Source organism: Lissotriton helveticus, chromosome 9, assembly GCF_964261635.1.
Source record: "Lissotriton helveticus chromosome 9, aLisHel1.1, whole genome shotgun sequence".
NCBI classification, from domain to species: Eukaryota; Metazoa; Chordata; class Amphibia; order Caudata; family Salamandridae; genus Lissotriton; species Lissotriton helveticus.
In genome coordinates this window covers 957,873,018-957,898,205 of record NC_136070.1, presented here as the reverse complement: position 1 = coordinate 957,898,205, position 25,188 = coordinate 957,873,018, and the positions used below count along the sequence as shown (strand labels likewise).

The 25,188-nt window shown below is 43.0% G+C and overlaps 1 protein-coding gene across 1 annotated transcript in view; it reads right to left on the bottom strand.

Annotated features, from left to right (window-relative positions):
• The window catches only part of UBA7 (ubiquitin like modifier activating enzyme 7), a 1,199,654-nt gene that overhangs the window by 596,958 nt on the left and 577,508 nt on the right, over positions 1 to 25,188 (bottom strand). The window lies entirely within an intron of this gene.

The window sequence follows — 25,188 nt, the reverse complement described above, 5'->3', positions numbered from 1 at the left end:
TAATGGGTGATTTCAACCATAAATTAAACCCAAAAAAGGCTGACCTTTGGAATAAGGAACAGTTAGAGGTATACGGAATAAACCCGGCAAGTTTCCCAGCTGGGGAAACTTCGAAACAAGATCTAGATTTAATACACACCCTAGGAGGAAGGGGTTTTCACTGCGTAAATGGGAGAACAGAGTCAGACTCACCGGCAGGAAAAACGTTTATCCAAGGGCATCAGAATTGCCCAATCGACTATATATTCCTGCAGGCATGGAACTTTCACCAAATTAGGGACTTTAAATTAGATCAAAAAGAGGTGAGTGATCACAAACTCCTATACTTAGTAATATCGGGGGGAAGGAAATTACAGAGAGAAACAGTGATTACCCAGGAGGTGGAGTACCCCAAACGTGTGACAACACGTTTAACAGAGGAATATATAGAAAAATTGAAGGCCATGCAATCAAAAATGGCTCCTGAAAACTGTGAGAATAAAACTCTGGAATGGTTTATTGGTAAATTAGAAGAAGTTGTTCAATGCCTAAAGATAAAATTAAAATGGGATAATCCCATAAGGGTAAAACAAACAAACTGTGGTAAAGGGTTTTCTGTGGCATGCCAAAATAAGAAAAGGGAGATAAGAGCAGCACAAAGGAAACAAAAAAAGAACTTCACCCTAGAGAGACAGGAACAGTTAGTTAAACTGAAAAAAGAATTCAAGCAAATGGTAACCTCCGCAAAAAGGTTATATAAAGAAAAATGCTGGGTAGAATTACTAGAAGCCATAGAGAACAAAAACCGAAGGCAATTCTGGCAACTAGTAAAGGCTGCAACTGGAGCAACTGACGGTGAACTAAATTGTATGGTGAGTGAGGCTGCTTGGGAAGGGTACATAAGAGATCTGTACGGGGCAAGGACCCCAAGTGGGGAAATGGTGATCAGAACATGGCAAGAAATCTCAGTAGACCTTCTACTTAAATTTAATGAAGAGCAAGTTGAGCTCACAATAAAAGAACTAAAGCTAACACGGGCAGCAGGCCCAGATAACCTACCAGCAATAATTCTGAAAACCGAGGTTAAATGGTGGGCGAGATTTCTTGCCAAGATGTTCCAGGTAGTCCTAAAAGAAGGGGTAATGCCCCCAACCTGGAAGGGGGCCGTAATTAGGCCGATCCATAAGAAAGGGAGCAAAGAGGAGCCAAAAAATTACCGGCTGATAAATCTCCTAGATATAGGTGAGAAAGTGTTTTCTAAAATTATTTTGAAACAACTGAATGCATGGGTAGATGAGCACCAAGTAATTCCCACAGAACAGGGTGGATTTAGAGCGGGCCACTCGACAATAGACCACGGATTTGCCCTATGGGCGATGGCGAGGAAGTCGACGGAACAAAACGGCAAGTTATGCTGTTGCTTCGTCGACTTCAAAGCAGCCTTTGATTCTGTGGATCAGGCCTGCCTATGGGAGATCCTAAAGAGGTTAAATATTCCAAAAGACCTCCTTACTATAATAAAAGAACTACATAGGGAAAACTGGGGTCAAGTTATTAAAGATACGGTGGGTTCCTTGACCCCAAAAATACCCATTGCTAATGGATTAAGACAGGGCTGTGTGCTGGCCCCCCAGCTTTTCTCGATTTTCCTGTCAGATCTCCCGGCTTATCTAGAGGTGGAGGGCAGTGCCAGTCCTAAAATGGATGGAAATAAGATTCCCTGCCTATTGTACGCGGATGACCTTGTAATTGTAGATCAGACCGAGAGGGGCCTCCAAAGGAAGCTTAATGCCTTTAACACATATTGTGCCAGGAAATTTCTAACTATCAACCTGGATAAAACTAAAACCCTATGCTTTGGGAAAAAATTAAGTAGATTCAGCTGGTACATAGGTGACCTTAAACTGGAGACAGTTAATGAGTACCGATATTTGGGTATATGGTTCGATAGGACTCTAAATTGGAATACCCATTTGGAATCGCAAAAGGCGAAGGCTCTCTCTTCTATATGTGGCCTAAAAAGGTTTAATGGGGACTATGGCGAGATGTCACACCGACCACTGCTTAGAGCCTTTGATGCAATGATCCCCCCCCAAGTTTTATATGGCGCAGAGATCCTTTATTTGAGCGGTAAGGGATCTTGGGACGTGATTGAGGGGAACTGCATAAAAAGGCTCCTATCACTTCCCCAATCTGCTATGATACAAGCCATCAGAACTGAAATAGGTACAAAGTCCTGGACGATACTAACTCAGATGGCTGTGATCAGATTCTGGAAGAGACTGGAAGACCCAGAAAGTAAAAAAGTAGCTTACTGGTGTCGCAAAGAAATTCAGAAAAGTGAGCTAAAATGGGCGAAGGCCAGTAGGGAAAAATTGAAGGGAATCTGTAATTCATTAGAGATCGGCTTGGACTTGGGAACATATCAAATCCAAAGTACCAAAGGTGACCTGAAGCAAAGGGGTAAAGAAGTCTCCAAAGTGCTTGATATAGGCTATCTAACAAAGAAAAAATCAGTTGCGCATATGCTAAATGCTTGGTCTCAAGAAAACTGGTTCCCCTACCTTGATAGATTACCCAATCGTGGACTAAGGCAAGAGATCCTGAGGCTTAGAATTGGGATCAACCCATGGCTAATAAATAGAGACCTTAAATTAAAAATGTTAGATCTGGATGGTCGCTGCAGGTGTAATCTGGGAACTAAGGTAGACCTGCTGCATATTATGTTAGATTGTCTGACACTCCTAGAACATAGGAAACTTTGGCTGCGCCCAATTCTTATAAGATATGATGTAAAAACAAGATCGCAGGCAGCCAGCCTTTTAACAGAAATCCCCTATATCGACATTGTAATTGCAATCAATCATGCCATAGGAACGCAACAATCTGCACCCCAAAACGCCCCAATGCAACACAGGACAGTGCTTGTAACAGGATAATACCAGGATTAAAGAGGTTTCTTTTATAATTATAAAGAAAAAAGGATCTGGTGTCACACAATCGAGCAGTAGTAGAGCAGATGGTTAACAGAAACAGGATATTTACAAGCAGGATAGGCGTAGGCAGGACGTTGGCGCTAACGCGCAGTAATCAGGATAAACAATAAGCAAACAATTCGCCCACCAGTACAGTATGAGCCCGCTATAACGTAAAGCTTCAGAAAGACATCCACCCTCGTAAGTCGAGCCTATAAAACATTCATAGAACAACCTATTACTCGATTCCCAGAAAAAGAAGAAGAAAGTAAAGGAAAGCCGAGAGAGACAAAGAGAAAAAAGAGGCCCTAGAAACAGAAAAAGGTGAAAAACAAGAATACCCTTCCCCTATCCCCCCACCCCGCACCCCTGCCTACGGCTACGGCTTCCCCCTTAGCAGTGTGCCTGTCGCCCCGTGAAGAACCCGAAATATAGAAGAGAGAGAAGGTGGAAAGGAAAAGAATATAATGAGGGGTCTCCAGTCTAGGTCCCCCCCCCCAGTGCTCAGCTTGCAATTATAGCGGCGCTAATGCAAAATTTCCAGGACACCAACCAAGACAGGACAGCAATTACCACATCAATCCACCCAGTCACCCACCCTCTACGAAGGCCCCCCCCGTCAAAAAGCAAAGAGAACGACCACCATCTTGGGATCCAGACCCACCCAGCCATAATCTGAGGCGCGGCACAGTCAATACGAATGTAAAGGCAATCAATCAGAGTGCCAACAGTACAAAAGACAATTTGTCCAGGGGAAGGCAATAAACAGTGTACCACACCAGGACTCAACACACTCCAAGGCTATTCACAACCCACGACCAGTCCCCGAGCAGCAAAATTAAGTCCGGTTCAGAAAATGTCAGCAGGTCACTTGGCTACGTTACATGACGACATCAGCCATCGGAAAAAAAGGGGGTGCAACAGTTTAGACTCCAGAGCATCACTTCCGACGGAATTTCCGACCTCCCCTTGAATCCATGGGCCAGGCACCATTGCGACGAGTCACTTCGAAACGACCAAAGAATCCCACGCACATATTGCCACTTGTCCAAAACAGGTAGGGTCGTGTAGAGACACCCATTCGGGCCTCACCAGAAATGCGCAGAGAGAGTCACCAAACCAAAATCACATGAAAAAGCGCCGGGATCAGGCTCTCCCATACTTCCACGCGTGCCAGGGTCTGATCACCATATAAACCCAATCCATACTGTACGTGACCAATACACAGGGGTGGGGCCATCCGATCCGCGCGCTCTGGTTGAGGTGTGCGTCGCAATCCCTACGGATGGGTGCTGCTCCCCAGGATGACGATTCCAAGCGGGGTCCATGTCAGAAGTGCCGCCGGGGCTCACATCAAGCCGCCATCTTAGGTGTCGTCCGAGCGTCTCCCCGGTCGCACACGATGTGGCAGCCACCTCCACTCCCCCACCGCTGATCTCATCCATGTCCCCCAGTGCCCACAGGCAATGCCAAAGCAGCGCATATCAACCTGCTCCGATCCCCAGGAGAATAAGGGACAGATAGCTGTAAGCGAGTCACTCGAGCAACATCAGGGGGACAAAGAGCGGCTTCGCATGTTCTTATTCCGCAGGGCAGCAATCAAAGGGGGGGTGGAGGGGGGCCCTCCATTCGGCATTGGGAAACAACTCGCAGCAGCGAAAGTCAGGGTCGCGTCCAGAGCGGGGTAGAACGCCTCGGCGGGTGACCGGCATGCTCTGGGTCCCTCCGGCCGTTGTAATTCCACTCGTTCCAGCAACAACAGCACGCGAGGACCAGGCTACGGGACTCGCGCAGGCCACCCCGGCCGGGGGGGCATATCTCCGTCGCCGGAGCTCGGAGAGCCTCCGAAGTCACTCTCAGCGGGTCGGGTCCCCTTCCGTCATCCAAGAAAGTGTCGGCAGCGCCGCCTCGACGACCCGAACCCACCGTAGGGGGAGAAGGTCGACGGAGCCGGGAGCCAGGTCGACCATCTTGGTCGCCGACCTGGCTCCGCCCCCGAATTTTGTATTTTTGATAAATGGTGTGTAGGATCTTTTAATGGACAAGTTTTAAAAATAAGTGTATGAATTTATGGTACATACTCCATTCTGCGTTATGTTCACTGTATTGTTTAAAGACTATGGTCATAATAAACATATATTTTGACTTGACTTGACTATAACATTAGTATGGGTACCTGTTTATAGGTAGTAGAGGTTATAACCTTCTATTGACATTATAAACCCCACCTCATGTAATAGTGAAACCATAATAAGTTATCACCTTGTGTCTGTTGACAAATGAGTAAATTGGAATGATTTTACTTATGAGAGGTCATGTTATGTTATTGACAATATGACATCAGCCTCCTGTGACACTGAAACCATAGTAAGTAATCACAGTGTGTTTTGTTATAACATGAGTAGGGTGCCTGATTCTATTTATAAGAGATTATGATTCATGTTATCGGCATGGCATGCTTGCTGTAAAGTATTTGATGTAGGCAGGACTGTTTATTATTGCATAAGGCACCATTTGATATAATGAATGCTGGGTATAAGTAATAAGGGAGGGTGTAGGTTGAAGATCAGTGCACACTAGTGATAAGTATCTCTATTCTTCTACTCTAAGGCACTTATGCTCAGCCTTCTACCCGTAACGTCTATTTTATAGCCCTTCTCTTTTTCTATCTTTTGTGGTATTCAAATTGTAGATTTTTTTTTATCTAGCCCTTATTCTCATTCTGCTGTTTCTTCCCTCCTTCTGGTTGGTGCAACAATTTCCTTTTCATCATCAAATGAATTAAGGCATGCAAGAGAAAGACTAACTGAGATTACATGATTAGAAAAAGTATGTCATTTTGATCAATTTCCTCAAGTGTGGAAGTGTGTAAGTGTGTTCATATATGTAACACTTTCCATTAGTTCCGAGTTTTAAATATATGTGCAGAGAAACATCTGGTGCCTACTCAGTACCCTTTTTAGGACTGGCTTGACAGCTCAACTGCCTGCAATACTTACTGTTATTAATTCTTTAAAATATACAAAGAGTAGGCTTTGGCTCCGCCCACAGGAGTATTTCTCTCATCTCATGCTGTTTATGTATCTTTCAGACTTCTATGGTCTAGCAATACAGTGCAAGAGGGACTATATTTCTGTGTCTACTGGATCACATTGAAGCACTTTGCATCTACGTCGGTAAAGGTGCAAATAGCGCTTGCTTACAAGGGTTTAATACTGCATTTTAATACAGTCCCAAACTGGTTGTGCAGTAGGAACAGATAGAAGAAAATATAATTCCCAATTTAAAAAAAATTTTTTTTTTTACAGTGAACAGCTAAATTGGGAGAAAAATCCAGATGCAAACAGAATTTGTTACTCAAGGGCATACACCACAAATTAGCGAGAAGAAGGATGTGCTATTATAGACATTTTGTTTAATTATTTGAAGAAAGCAAAGCAGAAATTCAGTTCCAGATTAATTGAATTTGACCCAAATCCTATTTCTATTTGCACATCTGAAAATGATTGAGTGGGAAGCCTGCAGATCATCTTGACTGGAAGAGCTAGGAAGTGTAAATGCCACCATGGTGTCCGTAGTATATTTGTTACACAGAACTACCAATTATAGTAACAACTGATGTAAAAGCTGTGCTTCATAATTAAAACAGTGGGATAACATGGCGGATAATACAGGACTGCATTGGGATTGTCCATGTAGACGCTGGAACATTCAAACCCCACAGGGGAGGCATCAGCAGGCCTGTTCCTGTCTCCTACTGAGAGGAAATACTTTGAGTGTCCTTCTCAAACTGAAATGGCACGTAGAAACTTGACTGCCCCTCTTCACTAAATGTGTGGAGATGTTGAGGTGCCTTAAAGATGGCATCAGAGTTGATTATTGGCCATTTGACGAGTTTTCTCGGTTTTACCCACAAAATTGCTGTTATCAGGACACCAACCATTAGCACATCCACAATTAGAATTAGGATTATCTAGTAGATTTAGTGCTTTCAGAAGACATTTAGAGGAATTATGTCCATGATGTACTATGATGGGGTTGATGTGAAGTCAGTGTATTTGGATATCAACTGCTTTGCAACCCCCACCTTCAAGTGATATTGGTGACTGACGTACTAATCAGCAGGACAGAATTCCCATCCACAAGGATTTGCATGAACATTCTTAGGCAGGAGTCCTTCTGCACATCCCAGGGAATGCAGGAACCAAGATCTCGGCGGGACAGCAGACCAACGCCCATGCATTTGCTTTCTCTGAATGTTGATATTGCTTTTTTAAAGCAGCCCTGCCCCTTAAAGGAGCAGGGCTGCTTTCCAAAAATGAAAGTTGAGGTACAAAGCAGTCCTGTGTGTACCTCCACTTCCCCAAAGCCTCCAATTTTTTATTTTTGTTTGAATCTGTTTTTATTAATTTTTGATTAACAAACCAGACATATGCAGCATAATACATGCTCCGCTCCAGTCATAATGGGATAGCGGCATTGGTAGACAGTAAGAGAAGGTACAGAGATAATTAGGATATGCCAACAAATGGCCATAATAATGATCATGCATTAGCATGCAACATGAAAGGAGAATCATGTCACAGTTGACTTCGGAGGTTAACTACAACCTTGAGCGTTCAGGTACAATTGGCTAGTAATTTCAGTAAGTGTCTACTGTGCAGTGGTTTATTAACAGGGGAGGCGAGTAATAATGAACCGGTACAAAGTAAAACATAATATAGGGTTGATATCTTGAACCAAAGCACTTTGAACCCCCCGCCTGTCTACCCGACCTACCGACTTGTTGTGCCTGAGAGTAACTCAGAGCTTACTCTAAGATCCGCCACAGGTGCCCCCAAAGCCTCCTAATGCCCTCAACCACATTTTACAGTGGGGAACATGCCCCTTAAGGACAGCCACCGCTTCGGGATGCCTTCCTACCTCCTTGCGACAGTCGTGACAAGTCAATGGTTTGCAACCACAAATGGCCACAACCACTGATGCATTGAATAGAGAATCGCAAAAGAGGGGGCGACAACCATGATGTGCCCCTTTTCTTTGTGATTTCTTAGGGGTCACAAAGCACACAATGCAAATCAGGACATTTCAACACATTATAAGTACCTTTTTATATACTGCTACTTTCAGTTTTGCGGATTTGAATTTGCTTTGTATATTGAGCTCAATGTGCTATGTTTATATTTTGAATAACAATATCAGTTATTACCTTGCTACACTGCTACCTCAATTTACTTCGATAATTTAAATGTGGTCATTCACTTTGTCAGAGAGCTTTTTCTGTCATTGGTGTTGGACAGATTTAGGTTCTGATGAATAGATGTATTAATCTTTTTGGATAATCCAATATAGTGTAACACCTGGAAGCCCCACTCATTGACAGCAGCATCAAGATCTAACAAAGAGGCAATGACAAGGACACAAATATAGACTTTACATACACTTTAAGTAAACTACAAAATTACTGATTACAACATAACATTGTACATATTAAATATTAACTTAAAATATGTTAATAAAAAAAGGACAATAAAAATAAACATAATATAAAAATAAATAATTTATTTTAAAAACAAAATACAAATCTATACTATGCTGTAAAATAAATGCAAAAAAACAAACATAATATTCAATGAATACAAGTATTAAATAGGTAATAATAACAATAAGATATTAAACTTAATAAACAATGTGTACAATACAATTGCTATAATTAAAAAGTATTTGTTGAATTTTTTCCCCATTGATATTAAAAATTGGAGGGGTCAAATTCACTATTCCCACTCCAACCTGAGCAACAGGAGGGAAAGTGATGAACTTTGGAGGGATTGAGTTTACTATTCCCAGGTAGAGTGCAGAAATTTGGAGGGTCAGGACATACTATTCCCACTTCAACTTGAGCAACAGTGAGGAAGTGTTGAACTTTGGAGGGGTCAGATTTACTATTCTCATTCCAAAGAAAGCAAAAGTGTTGGAAAACTCAGATTTACTATTTCCATTCCAAAACTTAAAAAACCTAACCTAATTTTATAAAAAATAGATGAAAAAATTATTTCAACAAATATTTATAAATATAATCTTTTAATCAATACATAAATATAAAAATTATGAAAACTGAAATTACTAAATGAACAGTTATAAATAAGATTATATTTTAACATTCTACCAATTAAAAACATTTAAAACATAGATTTAAAATACTTCCCACCCTATTATCTTAAAAAATCCAAAACCCACAAAAACAAATGAAATAATACTAGAAAAAAACACAATACACATTAATTTAACAAACTATTTTTTTTTTTATTTTTTTATTGTGTAAGTCGTTTATTGCACATACAGCTATTAACATTACAGGTGTTGTGCCTACAACCTCAGCGGGCCGGCCTTACGCTGTCTCAGTAGGAGCTGCCTTGTGGTGTACACAGCCATTTAGCCGACATCCTCCGGACCGGCGGCACAGTGGTAGCAGACATGTTTAAGCGTTCACTCAGTGCATCTTGTTTCCCATAGCATATATTTACACTTACATTTTACTTTTTCTTATCCTTATACAGAACTGTAAGGACCGTAACCAAACCAAGTAACCCTACAATTGTAGTCCCTGTGTCACAGCATTCTCCTCTCCGTATATCAACGTTTCCAATACATCCACATTCTCTCAAACTATAAGATCACAAAGTGCACCATTAACATCAATCAGTTCCCTCCGATGCCTGCACCTGCAGATAATCCTTTAGATACATCCAGAAGTCCGTGGGGCGAGATCCAGTCGGCAATTCCTCCCCGTAAGTTGCTAGTGTATCTTGACAGTAAGTCAAATCTGTTAGCCAGTCTTTCATTCTTGGTCCCTGTTTTACATTCCAATGCATTGCCACCCTCCTCTTAGCCATTAATAAAGCAATCACGCAAAACTTTCTCTTTTTCGCTCTGAGCTGCGGTGCCAGTCCCAGTAGACAGACCAGTATCGTGCAGTCCAGTGTTTCCCCAATCATCTTCCCAACCTCTCGCACCACCTTCTCCCAGTACTCTCTAACTAAGGGGCAGTGCCAAGCTAGGTGTAGGAAATCCGCGTGTTCCTGCCTGCATCGCACACACCTCGAATCTTCCCGTAACCCATATCTGTGGAGCCTCTCAGGTGTATAGTACACCTGGTGTATGTATTTATAGTGTATGATCCTGAGGTTCCCGTTGGGTGTCAGCATACTTGTAAGAGAGCATGTCGTTTCCCAATCTTTCTCCGATAATGCATCATTCAGTTGCGCATTCCATTTATTCCTCATATGTTCAGTGTTGCCCCCCACATCTCGCTGCAAACTCGTGTAAAGTCTGGACACCAGGTGTGTGGCCGCCGGGGCCGCAAGAAGCAATTGTAGTGTGTCTAGTGTTTTAGGCTCTTCCGGGAACGCAGGAAAATGATCTTTGATCGCTCTCTGCAACCTGTAATACGTGAAGCTGAATAATAACGTCGGGCGGCTTATGTAGTGTAGGCTATTTAGTGTTCGGAAAACCCCGTCTTCGTATAGGTCCCCCAACGTGTCGATGCCTGCATGCCGCAAGAGATCCATCCCCACCTGTTCCTGTGTGACCGATAGAGCTGAGTGATTAGCTAGAGGAAGTTTCGGTGCATATATCGGTAACTTTCCGGAAGCCCTACCCATCTGTCTCCAGGCCTCAATCGTAGTGTTCACTGGATTGATGTCTCTATCATGTATTCTAGGTCGCCTGTGTGTCAGTATGTTTATCAAGGGTATCGGATCAGCATCCCCTGACTCCACTGCTACATGAGATAGAAACGGTATTTCATGAAACCAGTGATGTGCAAATTGAGCTTGGGCGCAGAGGTAATACAAATACATATTGGGAATCTTAAAACCTCCCTTTTCGTACGGTAGTGTCATCGTTTGCAATTGTATTCTAGCATGCTTACCTGCCCAGAGTAAACTTAGTATCATTTTAGTAATATTTCGGAATACCTCTGTTGGAGGTCTAATGGGGATGTTTGTAAATAGGTACAGAAGTTTGGGCAGTATTACCATCTTCACTATAGCCGCTCTATCTGCTAATGACAATGGTAGCCTGTTCCAACGTTTAATTTTGTCATCTAAAGATGATATCACTCTGCCGTAATTAGTTCTTATCACTAGTTCTGGATCCCTGTGGAACCACACCCCTAGATATTTAGTGGTTTCTTCCTGCCATTCCAGCGGGTAATCTAATGTAATCGGGGCAGTGCTGTCTGTCATAGCCAAGATTAGGGACTTCGACCAGTTTATTTGTAGTCCAGAGTGTTGCCCGAATTTAATGTATTCGCGTATTAGTGGGTTGAGGTGTTGTGCTGGGTTTTTTACGTATACTACCATGTCGTCTGCATATAGGGAGATGTGAATCGGTCGGGACGGGAGTTGGATTGCAGATTCGTGATGGTGTTGTCTTATTTTGCAAGCTAGTGGCTCTAACACTAACGCGAATAACATGGGGGATAGTGGGCAACCTTGTCTCGTTCCCCGACATATGTCAATCGGCTCAGAAATGTACTTGTTAACCCGAATACGGGCCGACAGTTTCGTATATAGCATGCCTATCCATTGTGTGAATATGGTTGGGAAACCCATCCTTACCAATACCGCGTGTAGAAAAGGCCAGGCTATTGTGTCAAACGCTTTAGCCGCGTCCAACAGCACCGCCACAGCTTTGATGTTAGGTGCCAGATAATGTGCCAGTGCAAATAGCGTCCTAGTGTTGTGCGCAGTGGATCTGTCCGGAATAAATCCTGACTGGTCCGGCCTGATCAGTAATGGCATTAGTGGCTTAAGTCTCGCGGCCAGCAGACTTGCTATTATTTTCGTGTCCACGTTGATTAGGGACAAGGGGCGGTATGAGTCACATTGCTTCTCGTCCTTTCCCGGTTTGAGCAGGGCTATGAGCATTGCTTCCCTCATGGATGTCGGTAATGTTTGTGCTTCGTGTGCGGCCCCATATAGTCTGACCAGATGTGGCGCCAGTGTGTCTGCGAAAGTTTTGTAGAATTCTGCCGTGTAGCCGTCTGGCCCCGGTGCCTTGTTGTTTGGTAAGTGTTTTATCGTTTCTAGAACATCCTCCACCGTTACAGGGCGGGCTAAATAGTTCCTATGAGCGTTCGACAGCCATGCAAGTTCAATGTCAGCCATATAGGTCTGCATGTCTGCCTGTGTCGGTGTGGGTCTTGCTTCATATAGAGTACCATATGTGGACCTGAATTCCCCCAGTATCCCATTTATGTCTCTAATGAGCGCTCCCTCTCGTGTCTTAATCTCTGTTATATGGTGCTGTGGTCTACCCTGGCATATTTTCTCCGCAAGTGTTTTGCCCGGCCTCCCCCCTTCTCCATATGCTCTCGCTGTAGTTCGCTTGGAAAGATAGTTCAGCTCTTCTGTCGCAAATTGTTGGTGTTCCTGCAATAGTGTTTTGATGCGTGCTAATAGTGTGACGTCTCTCGATTGCGTGTATTCTTGTTCAAGCCTTTGTATTGCCTTTTCTCGCGATGTCAGCTGCTGCCGTATGTCCCTCAAAATTCCCGTTGTGGTGCTGATACATACCCCCCCGTATTGTGGCCTTGAATGCTTCCCATATGAGACTAGGATTATCCGATGTAGGGCAGTTTATATCAAAGTATTCCACAATTGCCTTATGTAGTGTGTCCGTGTATAACGGGTCTTTCAGAGCTCCTGCATTAAACCTCCACGTGTAGGGCGGAGGAGTGTAGCATGGTATCTGCAGCTCTAAGAGCACCGGACTATGGTCCGATAATGTTCTAGGTAAGTGACTGATCCCGACTGTCCATGTCGTTAGTTCACTCGTGCCTAACCAATAGTCCAGTCTGGACCAACTATTGTGCGCTGCAGTAATGTGTGTTGCTGCCATCACCCCCGGGTTCCATGCTCTCCATATATCCGACATCTGTAAGTCAGCGAGTGCGTCCGTCAGTTTCAATCTCGCACGTTTGTGTGGTTCTATTGTGTTGTGTGATCTGTCCATCCCGTCTTGCAACGCTATGTTGAAGTCTCCACCCCACAGAATGTGCTCTACCTGGAGTTTTGTTATCTCCTGCCATAGTTTTGTGTAGAATCCAGGGTCATCTATGTTGGGGCCGTACGTGTTTACCAACGCTAAACGTTGGCGTCTCACCAACCCAACTACTATTATGCTCCTCCCCTCTGCATCTCGCTGTATCGTCGAAATCTCAAAGTGCACTCCTTTTCGTACTAGGATGCTGACCCCTCAGGAATATGTGGAATAGTTCGAGCTAGATACCGACTCCGCCCACCTTGCTCCTATCTTGCCGTCTGTGCCAGCCGCCAGGTGCGTCTCTTGCAAGAACACAATGTCTACATGTAATCTATCCAAGTAGGAAAAAATTTGTCGTATCTTCTTTGGATTCCCCAGTCCCCGAATGTTCCATGTCATGCATTTAAGTGTGGCTGATGGTGTCATATTAGTGTTAGTGGAAGGCATCTTGGTGTAGTGATATACAAAAATCCCCTGGATGCATACATTTGGTAACGTACTGTTTCGGAACGTGGCGTATCTTGCCAATCATTCACCCTGACAATTACGGAGGTCGCAATGCTTCTCAGACACAGTGACAACTGTCGAACAATTCTCAATTTCCCTTCCTTCCCCCCACCCACTTCAGCGCCCAAACTTTGCCAAAGCCATCCCTTTAATACAACTAAATAACCTGTAGAACTATAATAGGGGCGCACCCGCCTGGGGGTGTCGCCAGGTGCACACTTCTCCATCCACATGGTGGATGTGGACAGATGCCTATGTCAAAAATATTACTTTGCCTGTTCAACCCGTAGTGATACTCTCCGCCTCCCCCGCTATCTCTTAGTGTGGTACCACCAGCTCTGTAGACTCACTGTACATGCAGCCCCACACGTGTCCTAGCGGTCGCAGTCCCGGATACTTCCCGCTTACCACTGCCCCCCATGTCTCCATTACCTGCGAACCGCCATTCGGTTACTCACTGCTCCAAACTTTTGAGCGGCAACGGATCATTTCACAAGACTGCCCACTGCTGACCATTGACCATTGTCCTTGCAATTCCCACATCTTGTCACGCACATTGCCTGCGTCCTGCCGCTGCAGTAGTCCGTGGGACACGTATAGTCCGTTGCATTTGAAGTTGGCCAAGTGGAAGCAGCGTGTCTCTTATTCCAGTGTCACATGTTGTCGCCGTCTTGCAGTTATTCATCGTCGCTACCTTGGGTCTCCCGCTCCTGCGATTTCTTCTTCTTGCCCAGTTTTTTAACATATTCGTGCGCTGCCTGCACAGTTAGCAAAACAGTGGGCTTACCCTCCGCGACGACTCTGAGTTTTGCTGGGTAAAGCATCGCATATTCAACACCCATGTCACGCAATTTCTTCTTTATCGGCGCGAATTCTTTCCTGGCCAGCTGAACTGCCATGGTGTGGTCTGGATAAAATTGTAGTGTGTTGCCCTGATGTTTGATGATTCCCTTTTCTCTCGCCAGTTGCAGTACAGTGTCTCTATCTCTGTAGTTTAACATTCGGGCTATTATCACGCGAGGTGGCGCTCCCGGTTTAGGTACAGGCGCTAGAGAGCGATGTGCTCTTTCCACTAGGAAGACTGACGATAAACTATCTGCTCCGAACAATTCCTTCAGCAAAGCCTCTACGTAATCCTCCATTTTCCCCGTGTTTGTGGTCTCCGGCAGGCCCGCTATCCGTACGTTGTTGCGCCTGGACCTGGCTTCTTGGTCTTCCACCTTAGCGCGTAGTACCTCCACTGTCTTTTCTAGTCCTCCACATACCTTTGAAGTGTGGGCCGAGTCATCCTCCACTCTTGATATGCGTTGTTCCGCCTCCACCAACCTCTCGCCGTGTTTATCAAGTTTGGCGGCCATGTTGTCTACTCGCAGCACCACGTTATCTAACTTATTGTTCATGTCATGAAGGCTTTGTTGGATAGCTCGTAGTATCTTCTCCATGCCTGATCCCTCTCCGGACTCGCCGTCTCCCTCTGTGTCCGACAGCCTTGTAGCGCCGCTTTGTTGCTTTTTCGCCTCGAAATGCAGTTTCGTCTGTTGCTTCTCTGGTTTGCCCATAGCGCAGGATCGAGGTGGAGCGTTTCGTCGCATTTTTTCAATGGTGCCACTGGTTAACTCGCTAATAGACTGTTGTTGACGGTTCCTGGGTGTAGTTGACCTGTTAGGTCCCGTGTTGTTCATCTGGTGCACACCAGTCGATTGAGCCGTCCCTCTGGCGTTTAATTCTCTTGAGCAGACCCTCGTGTGTTCGAGTCTCCCTGGAGGGGCACCTGGCTGGTAATATGGCGTTTAGCTGGAATCTGCCTCGGATGTTTACCGCCTCTGTTTTCACCAGGGAGGCGGAGGGTCAGCGCAGTAGTAGGCACAGCCGCATTTCCTTTAGATTCGGCCTCCGCCTGCCTGTGTGGTCGTGCTCGGCGCCCTTAACGCGGTTTTCCCTCCATTCAATAACAAACTGGCGCCCCTCCCCCCGCACTCCTGGCAGCACAGCCTTGCGATATGCGTTTTTCGGTCGCCGTAGCCTCAGTGTCTGCAAAGTACCCAAAAATGCCTCCTGACCCTGTTGTTGTGGCGATTTTTCCCACCTAATGGCGATGTACGCCGATTCTTGTTCCAGGGTAGGCGCTGGACCGGGCTCCGTGACAGCTTACCGGTATGCGTTCCACTGCGGCCGCCATCTTGCCCTCGCTGGAACGCACGTCAATTCACCGATTCCTTGGCGCTCCTGGGCTAGCGTTGTGCTCGCTTGCCGCACCTGATTTGTCCCCACATCTCGGAGCAGTCAGCGGTGTGTTAGAAGTCGCTCCCTTGTGTCTCCGTTGGGCTGGAAAGTCAGACGTGCAGGGTTCTCGCGTCCGCCATCTTGGCATCTCGCTCTGTCCGGAGGCGTTTTTGTAGCTCACTTGTACTGTTGTCGATCATTCCCCCAGTTTCTCCTCACCGGTGTGCAGATATTCCTCTCCTACATCCTCGGTGGCATTTTCGGAGATAACATGTCGGCGCTCACGGGTTTGTTTCACCTTCTAGGCACCTGTCCGGCGGAGCCGACTCACAAGTCAGCCATCCCGCTGTGCGCCCTCTAGCGCCCCCCCATTTAACAAACTATAATACTATAAAATTATATAAACAACCTAAACACAACAATTAATATGCAAATGAATAAAACCAATGAAATAATTTACAAAATCAATTATCCAGTTAATAAGTTACATATATTGCCATGTTTTCATTGTCTATTAAATAATTTGACAATACAATAATTTACATAAATATTGATAAAATTAACAAACGAGTTATAAAATAAACTATTTATAGTCAATTCAAAAAATGTAAATAACTTCCCACTCTATTCCCCTACAAACCCAACAGATCATCAACACATAATTAAATTGAAATAAAATAAAACATCTTTGAATATATTACCAAATCATAAAAATAAACACACTTAAAATCATCACACATTTCACATTAAAATAATAAGAACGCATAACACATCTACAAACGTCTCCATTGTCTCTGCCCATTTTCACCTCAGACCTCAACTCCTGCCACCCGCCCATGTCCCTGGCACTTAAGGTTGCCCCCAAAGCTATTCCCCAGCAATTGCTCATCAGATTCTCCAGTGCTCACGGAAGTGGCCTAGGGTGCCCATGCCTCAAACAGGTTACCTAATACAATTGCCATACCTTTGAAGGCACAGTTAGGTCCCCCAGCCAAGAACCTCTTGTCTCCCCACCCTCCCCCTTTTTTGCACTGGGCAGTCTTGTATTACAGCATTGAATTCTGCTGATAAGTCTGGGGTGGCATGAGGAGGCGGTGTGTAGTCTGGGCACTGCTGAGGGTGGAGGTGATTCTGTGAGAGGCAAATGGATGTGTGCTTGCTGAATTAGAATATTTTGGCTCGGCGCGGCTGTGCTCTGGCTCGCAAGGAACCTCTGTGTCTTTACTCTATTTTTTCTGATTCTTGCTGGGTCCCAATGATCCTTAATGTCTCTTTACTTCAGCCCTATTATATAGTTGAGGGTATTTAAAGGTTCTCACTTTTCCCCATATTAATCCTGGAGTAATCGGAGACCGGCCACCAGTATTCTTGCCGAGCAGTTGTTTACTATGATCATCATTGTGGATAAGTGCCTGGGCACTTCTAATTTGCCAAAGCCAGATCTGGTTGAAAAGCCAGGTGGTCCTGGTTTCTTACATTTCTTTCCCTACTTTATTAAGTTTACCACCAGTTCATCTCAGTCCTAGTACAACTATGACGGCTAAGAAGTTACTCTCTGGGAGGCTACTTTATGTACATGCATGCATAAAAAAAGCTAGATCAAACCCATGAGAAACAAATCCCTACATCTAAATTCTTAGAAGGGTTTTAATGCTTTGCCAACATTCTTTTGTAAACTGGATGTAGGCATTAAAGGTCTGACCTCAACACAGACAATCCCTGAGCTAGTATCAGAATCTGGATTTGAACCCTCTTATTGCACTGTTAAGTTACTGGTTCCCAATGGCGAGGCGGTATGCACCCACTTGGAGAGTCCATGTGGCTGTGGAAAATGCACTGCTCATTAAAAATGTCACCCTTCCAGACTTGTACATCAATTTAAAGCAGTACCAACTGTTTTCTACTGCATCTCTCGCACCTGGGGAAGGCTCCCCTTTGGGTGCCATTCCCCACCCTAGTCTAGTCTAGTCTAGTCTGGATACTTGTATTGCGCAAACATATCACATCCCGAGGGAGTCTCATGGTGCATGCAGGCAATCCTGAGGTGGGAGAAAGAGCCAGAGGATGGAACCCTAGGATATAACCTTTCAGTAGCACCCCGTCTGAGAATTTTTCTTCCACGTCCAGGACGTCTGCCACACTAGAGTTGCATTTAAATCTTCAGTCTTCATGTAATTTCCCTTGGAATTATGTGCAATAATCTGCATCTCTACAGCGGCTAGAGAATTGTCTTTCCTGTATATTGTCTCTTTTGGAAAAATCAGTAAATAACTCAGACCATATCCTGGGCTCACTCTTGATCATAATAAAGTCATTGACTCAGGATAAAAGGGTATTATTGGGATAAAACGACCTCACCCTTAAGTCATGAATATAGGTGGGAATTTTCTGTATCTCAATTCAATTCCCAACCGAATATCTGAAAAGTGGATTCTAGTGAGGAGCTCTCATCCAACAGCCAATCTCAGGACATGGGAATACAAGCGGGTCCTCCTTACTGCCGGATAAGGAATTTAGAGCCTGCCAGCCCGAAGGAGAATGAGTAATCTTTCTCTTTGCAAAGTCTCTTCTAACCAATGTCCAAGAAGTATCATGTTAGTCCTCCCCAACCCCCTGAGGCAAATGTAAAAAGAGTAATCTCTTTCCAGTTCTTCAGAAGAAAGAAATTCCTGTGTTATTATAGCCTAGTCTGTAAAAAACACACACACATTTACTCCTCTTTGATGCAAATTCCCATCCTGTTGGGGAAGTGGAGAGAGAAAGACGTGAATGAGGTGACCCAACAGAAAAAAGGGTGGTAGCCCCCTGTAATCAATAGTCCTATGTCCATTCTCCATGCTTACGGGCTGAGGACACCATGGCTGTCGCTATCGGAACTCCCCCACAAATTGTTTCCCCTGTCCCTCTAAACCCTTACGCTAAGATTCTTTCTTCTAGTTTGGGTAATAATGTAATTTAGAATGATCAAAATATGGGGGCTAACTAACACTCCATGTAATATATTGAATGTACCTCTTGTGTTGGAATTTAGCGCTATCATAGATCAAGAAATATTTCTGAACATTCTTATTAGGCTGCTTTGCTGAGATAGTTAAATTTCCAAATGGTTCAAAGTAGCAATAGCTTCCTGGTCTACAATGAAAAAGTAGGTGAAAATAGTGGGACTAGGGTAACTAATTCAAAAGTGGAATCTGATCTAATCCTACTAAGTAGTGACAAGTTACGCAGTCGAGGCATTGATGTATTTACTCTAAAGGAGGAGAAGGCTATTAGAACTTTCTTTTCAAAACTCATGGGTGAAGCACATAGCTCTCTGGGTCCTCTGCCCCTGCAAACTATGTCATATGAGAATATAATAATTCTACGGATATTTCTGGCAAGGCGGGCAGGAGGGTTTCCCTGCTTGTCAGGAAGGGGAATTCATCAGATTCAGATGATGAGATTGTGAGTTGGGTAGGTGTCCTTAACTCTAAGGGTGCCATTGGGTTTATTAGCAATACAATTTCCCTAGTAATGGCCTCAAGGTGGTTTCCAGGAATGCAGCAAGATTACTGAATGATGATAAATAAAATGTTATTTTTAAATATTTTGGTGGCCAATATAATATGTATCTAGGAACCCTGGTCAACAAATGCTTTTGTGTTAGAAGGCTACTTTTTCGGAATTGTCTTGCAATTCCCTCCGACACTGCCTATGAGCAATTAGTAATGGAAACTTTCTCTTTTATCTCTGAAACTAGGGCGCAAGAAGATTGTAAATACACATTATTGGTGAGAGATTTTAACGCCAAAAAATTAAACCATGTTTTAAGGCTATTTCCAAATGAGCCCAAAGGAAAAGCGTTGAAAATCCCCGCTTGCAATCTTCCCTCCCAACATTAACTCCTTCAATGCGCCAGTCGGCCAGCGGCCGTCGCGAGCACTACCTTCGTAGTGCTGCACACGTCCGTTGGCCGACACTGCCCCGCCCTCTACTCAAACCGCCGCACCGCTGCGGAATTGCCGCCGCGGTTAAGCGGGTAAATATGATAAAAGTAGTCTCTTGTTGATGGAAGTCTTAAGGAATAAGGAATTTTTAATAGTTTTTGGGAGAATTTAAAACAATACAATTCCTTTAGTGATCATTAAGTATTTTCTTTCTTGTTCAACCTGGCTCAAAGGGAAGTCGGGTCCTGGATCCTTAAAGCTACAACAGTGAGCTTTGATAAATCCATTGGTAGAACACACTTTAATTCTAAGCTAATTACTAAACTGAAAGAATCTTTTACAGTATTAACCAGGGAGCCACTGTCCCTATGCCATGATCCAATACATAAGTATGCAAGTGATATGAAATCCCTTGTGGCTAATTCTAAATTAAATAACCAGGTTTCATTAAATCCAAATAGGGAGCTAAATAGATTAATGAGAAGATAATGTATTTCATTTTCTTCTGAAAGAGGCAAAACAATCACTGTATTGAAATGAAGAAGGCAGAGATTGATGCAGGGCCTTAGGAAGGAAAAAGATTATTATAACTGGTTCAAGTTAAAAGAAGCTGCCTCCCAGAAGGATACAAAAAGATATTTGGAAATTATATCTACCGGTTATGGATGTAGAATAAAATCCCTTCCAAATCCTGTAAAAGAAGATGAATGATGCACTTATATCGGGGATCTTTACTCATCTAATTGTGATACAGAGCTGGCCTTGCTCCCTTTGGCTTCCCCCACTCACCCACCACAGTATTTGGCCCTCCTTCCACTAAAGAGATCGAAGTTATAATCTGGAGTATGAGAGTCTCTACTGCGATGGGGCCTAATGAGATCCACATCTCCATAATTAAGAGAGGGGCCTCGTCCTGGGCTCTTTTTTTACACAAGTTTTTGCACATTGTTATTAACACAGAATAATTCCCCCTTCTTGGACAGAGAGTATCCTAATTCCCCTACATAAAAAGGGCCCCAGGAATCTCCACTTTAGTTACCAGCAAACTGCCCTACTTGATGCAGTAGCAGAAATATTTTCTGAGAGTAGTCTTGAATATTTTTCAGTTTGAGTGTAAGAGGAAAAGATTCTTCGCAAAGAGCAAGCAGGTTTAGGAAGAAACATTGCACATTACACAACATCTTTTTGCTGAAGTGAATAGTGGAAAAGTATGTGTCAATTCATGAGTCTTATGTATACGCAGCATTTATAGATGTCACTTCCGCATTTGATAGGGTAGATCGCCCAATCTTATGGAGAAAAATGAAGAAATTCTGCGTGCCTATACCCCCTTTTCCATTAGTTACTGCCCTTCACTCCTCGACTTGGTGTCAGGTATTATTGGGTGGCGATCAGGCCTCTCTTCCATAATTCTAAACAAAAATGGTCTGAAACAGGGCTATCTGTTGCCCCCCTTCTTTTTTCAATGTGTATTTCAGACCTGGAAAGTTTATTGAATGGTAGGGAGATTCTCCTAGTATTGGTGGGCGATCTTTTCCATGTCTAATGTATGCTGATTATCCTTCTGGACTTAAGTCCTAAGGGTCTAAATAATCAGTTATTCTCAATTCAGCAGGTCGTCTCCCATCACTTTCTGAAAAGTATCAGATAAAGCAAAGTATTGATCTTTAAGGCTAGCAAAAGTGGGAAGTTTTGCAATTGTACCTGGTTTCTGGGTTCAGATAAGCTAGAGGTAGCTAATCATACCCCAAATTTGTAGAAAATTAAGTCAAGCAGTATGATTAAAAAGGACCGTAATAACCACTGATCATTCAGGGTCTTATTGTATGCCAATGAACTAAGAGCATTTTATAATGCAGTGGGTCGGAGGCACTTTTTACTCTTGCTCTTGGTATATAAGGTAAAGGTTCCCCCAACGCTACTGTATGCCATAGAAACAATCAACCAGTCTAACTATTTTATAATTTTTTAAGAGAAGATGGAAGACCAGATTTTGAGGAAGTTATTTAATTTCAATGTGTCTGTCCTGTACATTGGAGACTTGAATTTGGGTCAATAAGCTGTAATGTGCATGGCCTGGTTTGTGTGGTCCGATGGCACCACCAGTTCATGAAGGGCAAGGGGGAGTCATCTGGGGTTTTTTTGTGCTTAGAAAGTTTTGGTTCAGAGTTAGGAAAATATTTTTTCTCTAGAGATTTTAAACATGCATTTATTCAATTGGATCTGAAGCAGGATCTACTGGGCGCTCTTTCTTATACTCAAGTTAAATATTTTCCAAAGTATTCATCGGGAGGAATCAGTCAAAATTTGGATGTAAAATACCGAGAATCAAAGAGAAAATTTGAGGTGATAATCGCCTACAGGAAGCTCAGCAATATTTGTTGTGGAATTTAGAACACATAATTCAACACTGTTACGAATCAAATTACTATCTCTAAATGTGTTGACAGCAAACTGGAATAATTCTAAAGAGAAGGTGAAAATGTGTAATTTGTGTAACATGGGTATTCAGGATTTTAATCATGTATTATTTGTTTGTACAGCACTGCACTTCCCCGCCATCTAATCCTAAAACCAATGTTTTAAAATTGCAATAATAAGACAGTAGCGGCGGCTCAGCACCTGCTTTTCCCTTCTCAGAATGAAGTAATCAGTCAAAAAGTTTAAATATTTTTTTTAATGTATATTAATGTGATTGCTATTATTTGTAAAAACATTTTTGTGATTTATGTTATTTAATTCACTGTTTTGTTTTATGTGGATGTCATCTGTGTTCCAAACCTTGAATAAAATGTTAATTGAATTAATAAAACAATATGCAGTAGTCTGAATTTCGATATTCTTGACATCACAATATTTTTGACATATTTGTCAATTGATATTTTTAACCCATATTAAAATTACACACACACTCAATCTCCACAACGCAGAAAATCTATTTACTCAAAGCCTGCCCTAGTCTTGCCCAGTCAAGAACCTATAAAGATCTTATCTTTACCAAAACAGAATTCCTCCTGTTTGCCAACAGGACGAACCAATCACAGATTCAAGCCTAGCTAAACAAAATGAACCAGGATGTTTTCCATCATTGCCTTCCCTTTTAAAGAATTCATGAAAATCAAAACTGCACTGTACCAGCTCTACCTCCTGAAAAAAAAGTTTCATACCTGATCCTTACCTCAGGACATTCCAATGACTGCTCTCTCACCTGCATGGGGCAACAACCATTGGCACCCATGAACTGCATCATGTGTCCTGCAGCAGATCTCTGAAATAACTGCGTTGGCTCCAGCGGCATAATGTGTAAGGCAATCCGAAAAAGCAAACCCTGCACATCTGGCTAAGAGAATAGCCACCTCTGGCAGAGAGTGCCACACTGGAAGCCAGGGCATTGCCTGACTAGAAACAATGAAAGGCATAAATGTAAAAACTGCAAGACAAGCCTTCTCCATCTATGTGCCCAGGATACTGAACAACAACCCCATCAAGAATAGAACTGCTTGTACTCTCCTACAATTCAGAAAGGAACTGATGACACACCAGTATGCACTCTCTAGCTACATTCATAGACTAAGACTATTATTACATACATAACATATATTTTAAGTAAATGTTAACAGAATTCACAACTTCAATAGTTTCAAACTAGTGAGGGCTTCCACTGCTCCTTGATTTATTAGAGGCTAAGTTGTCTCGTGTCACGGTTATAAAGTTTCTTGTAAATTTAATTAAAGTTGACCTTTGGTGTGACAGATGATTTACTTATGGCGAGCTAAAAAATATTATCAGCATCATCAGTGCAATCTAAAACTGTGCAATAAAATTCCTGTGATTAGTATGTGCTAAGAAACCATCAAGAATGAACTTTTTAATGCATGGATTGTAAATAATATCTGGCTAAATCTCAGCAAGTCTAGGACCTTTCAAATGCCGCTGGCCAGGGCAGCCAATCGATCGATTTTCAACCAAAGCTTGACATTCTCAATCACAATTATTATGCTTTTCTTTGATATAAGTAGATGTCTTAAGTTTAAGATGTCGCTGTAAAAATGTTTGCAAACACAATCCATAACTACATCAATGGAATCAGCCTTGTGTACGACACGTCTAAATGCCAGATGGTTTAAAGAGAGATAAGCCATGCTCTATAATGAGGCCTGATACAAGTAGTTTTATAGTAATTCTCCCCCTCCTTTGCTCTTTTTCCAATAAGATATCAAGATGATGTAGTCCTCAGGAAGAGACAGTGCTCTCAAGTTCTTTTCCATGATGTGTATCACTACACAAATGTATCAATATTATGTGATATATAAATTTGGTCTAGATGCTCCGTCTGTTGGTTCAAATGTATCGTATTATATTTCTATTTTTTGTGTGTCTCTTTGATTTGCCGTTTTCCTGCATGCCTATATCCTCTGGCTATTAGATTGATGTCTAGGTAGTTTCGGCCAATTGTCGATCTGGTTTGTATGTCAGATTAGCATGCATGCTCATGTGATCTGTCCTTTTGGCTTTTGTGTCAGTGTTATCTGTAAACTCTTTGCTCTCTATACCTGCCTACTCGCTATGTATCTTTGCTTGGTATGTCTTTTCGCCTTCTGTTTGGTCCATTTGGTGTTTATTTCTATTTGAGCTTTCTGTCTGTTTAGGCATTCTGTCTGCTTTTTCGAAGGACTTTTTGCTCTCATTGTCTGCTCTCTATAGGTTTCACCTGTAAGTTTTTTAATACATGTTTTATATGGCGATATGTATGGTTTGGTGGTACCTTTGGTTGACCTGTATTTTGCTTTGGCTTGTAGTTCTGTTTGCTCGAAAGGCAACTGACTGTATTTGTATTGGATCTTTATGTATGTATATTGTGTAGGTGTTTTTGTTGGGTCTCTATGACTATATTTTGTATTGGACAGGATTCTAAAGTTCCTGAAAATAGTACAGAAGGTATTTTCAAAAATATGGTACCAGTGTTAGGCGAATCACAGGTTGGCCTTTTCCTGAACTAGCAGAGATTTAGCCATCGGTACAAGGCATGCCTCGACGCATGGCATGAATGGATTTAGTTTTTTCATGGATGCATGTATACATCTCGAGTTGTAATAGACAATGGCAAGTGGCGCTTCAACAATTTTCAGAGTTGGGATGCTGTCATCAATGTTACATCACTAAAGTCATAGGAACTGTGAAAAATTCAAGCGTCACACAAAGAACAAGTGTAGGAAATGACTCATGCCCATTCAGCAGGCAAATTGTAAGGGTATGGTATGTCAATGGTAATGCATGTTGGACACCCCTTTGCAAATATATTGCTCACGTATGGTATGTCAACCCACGTTCCTTTACAGACAGCACATTATCCATTGTAGTGGCCACTAAGGGCCTGATTTAGAGTTCAGCGAGTTGGACACTACGGCACAAAAGTGACAGATATGCCGTCCACCGTATTATATGTGCATTATATTCAACAGCGCTAGTGATTTGGCGGACGTGAAATCCACCATGTTTTTTGATGGAGTAACCCATCCACGAACTCTTAA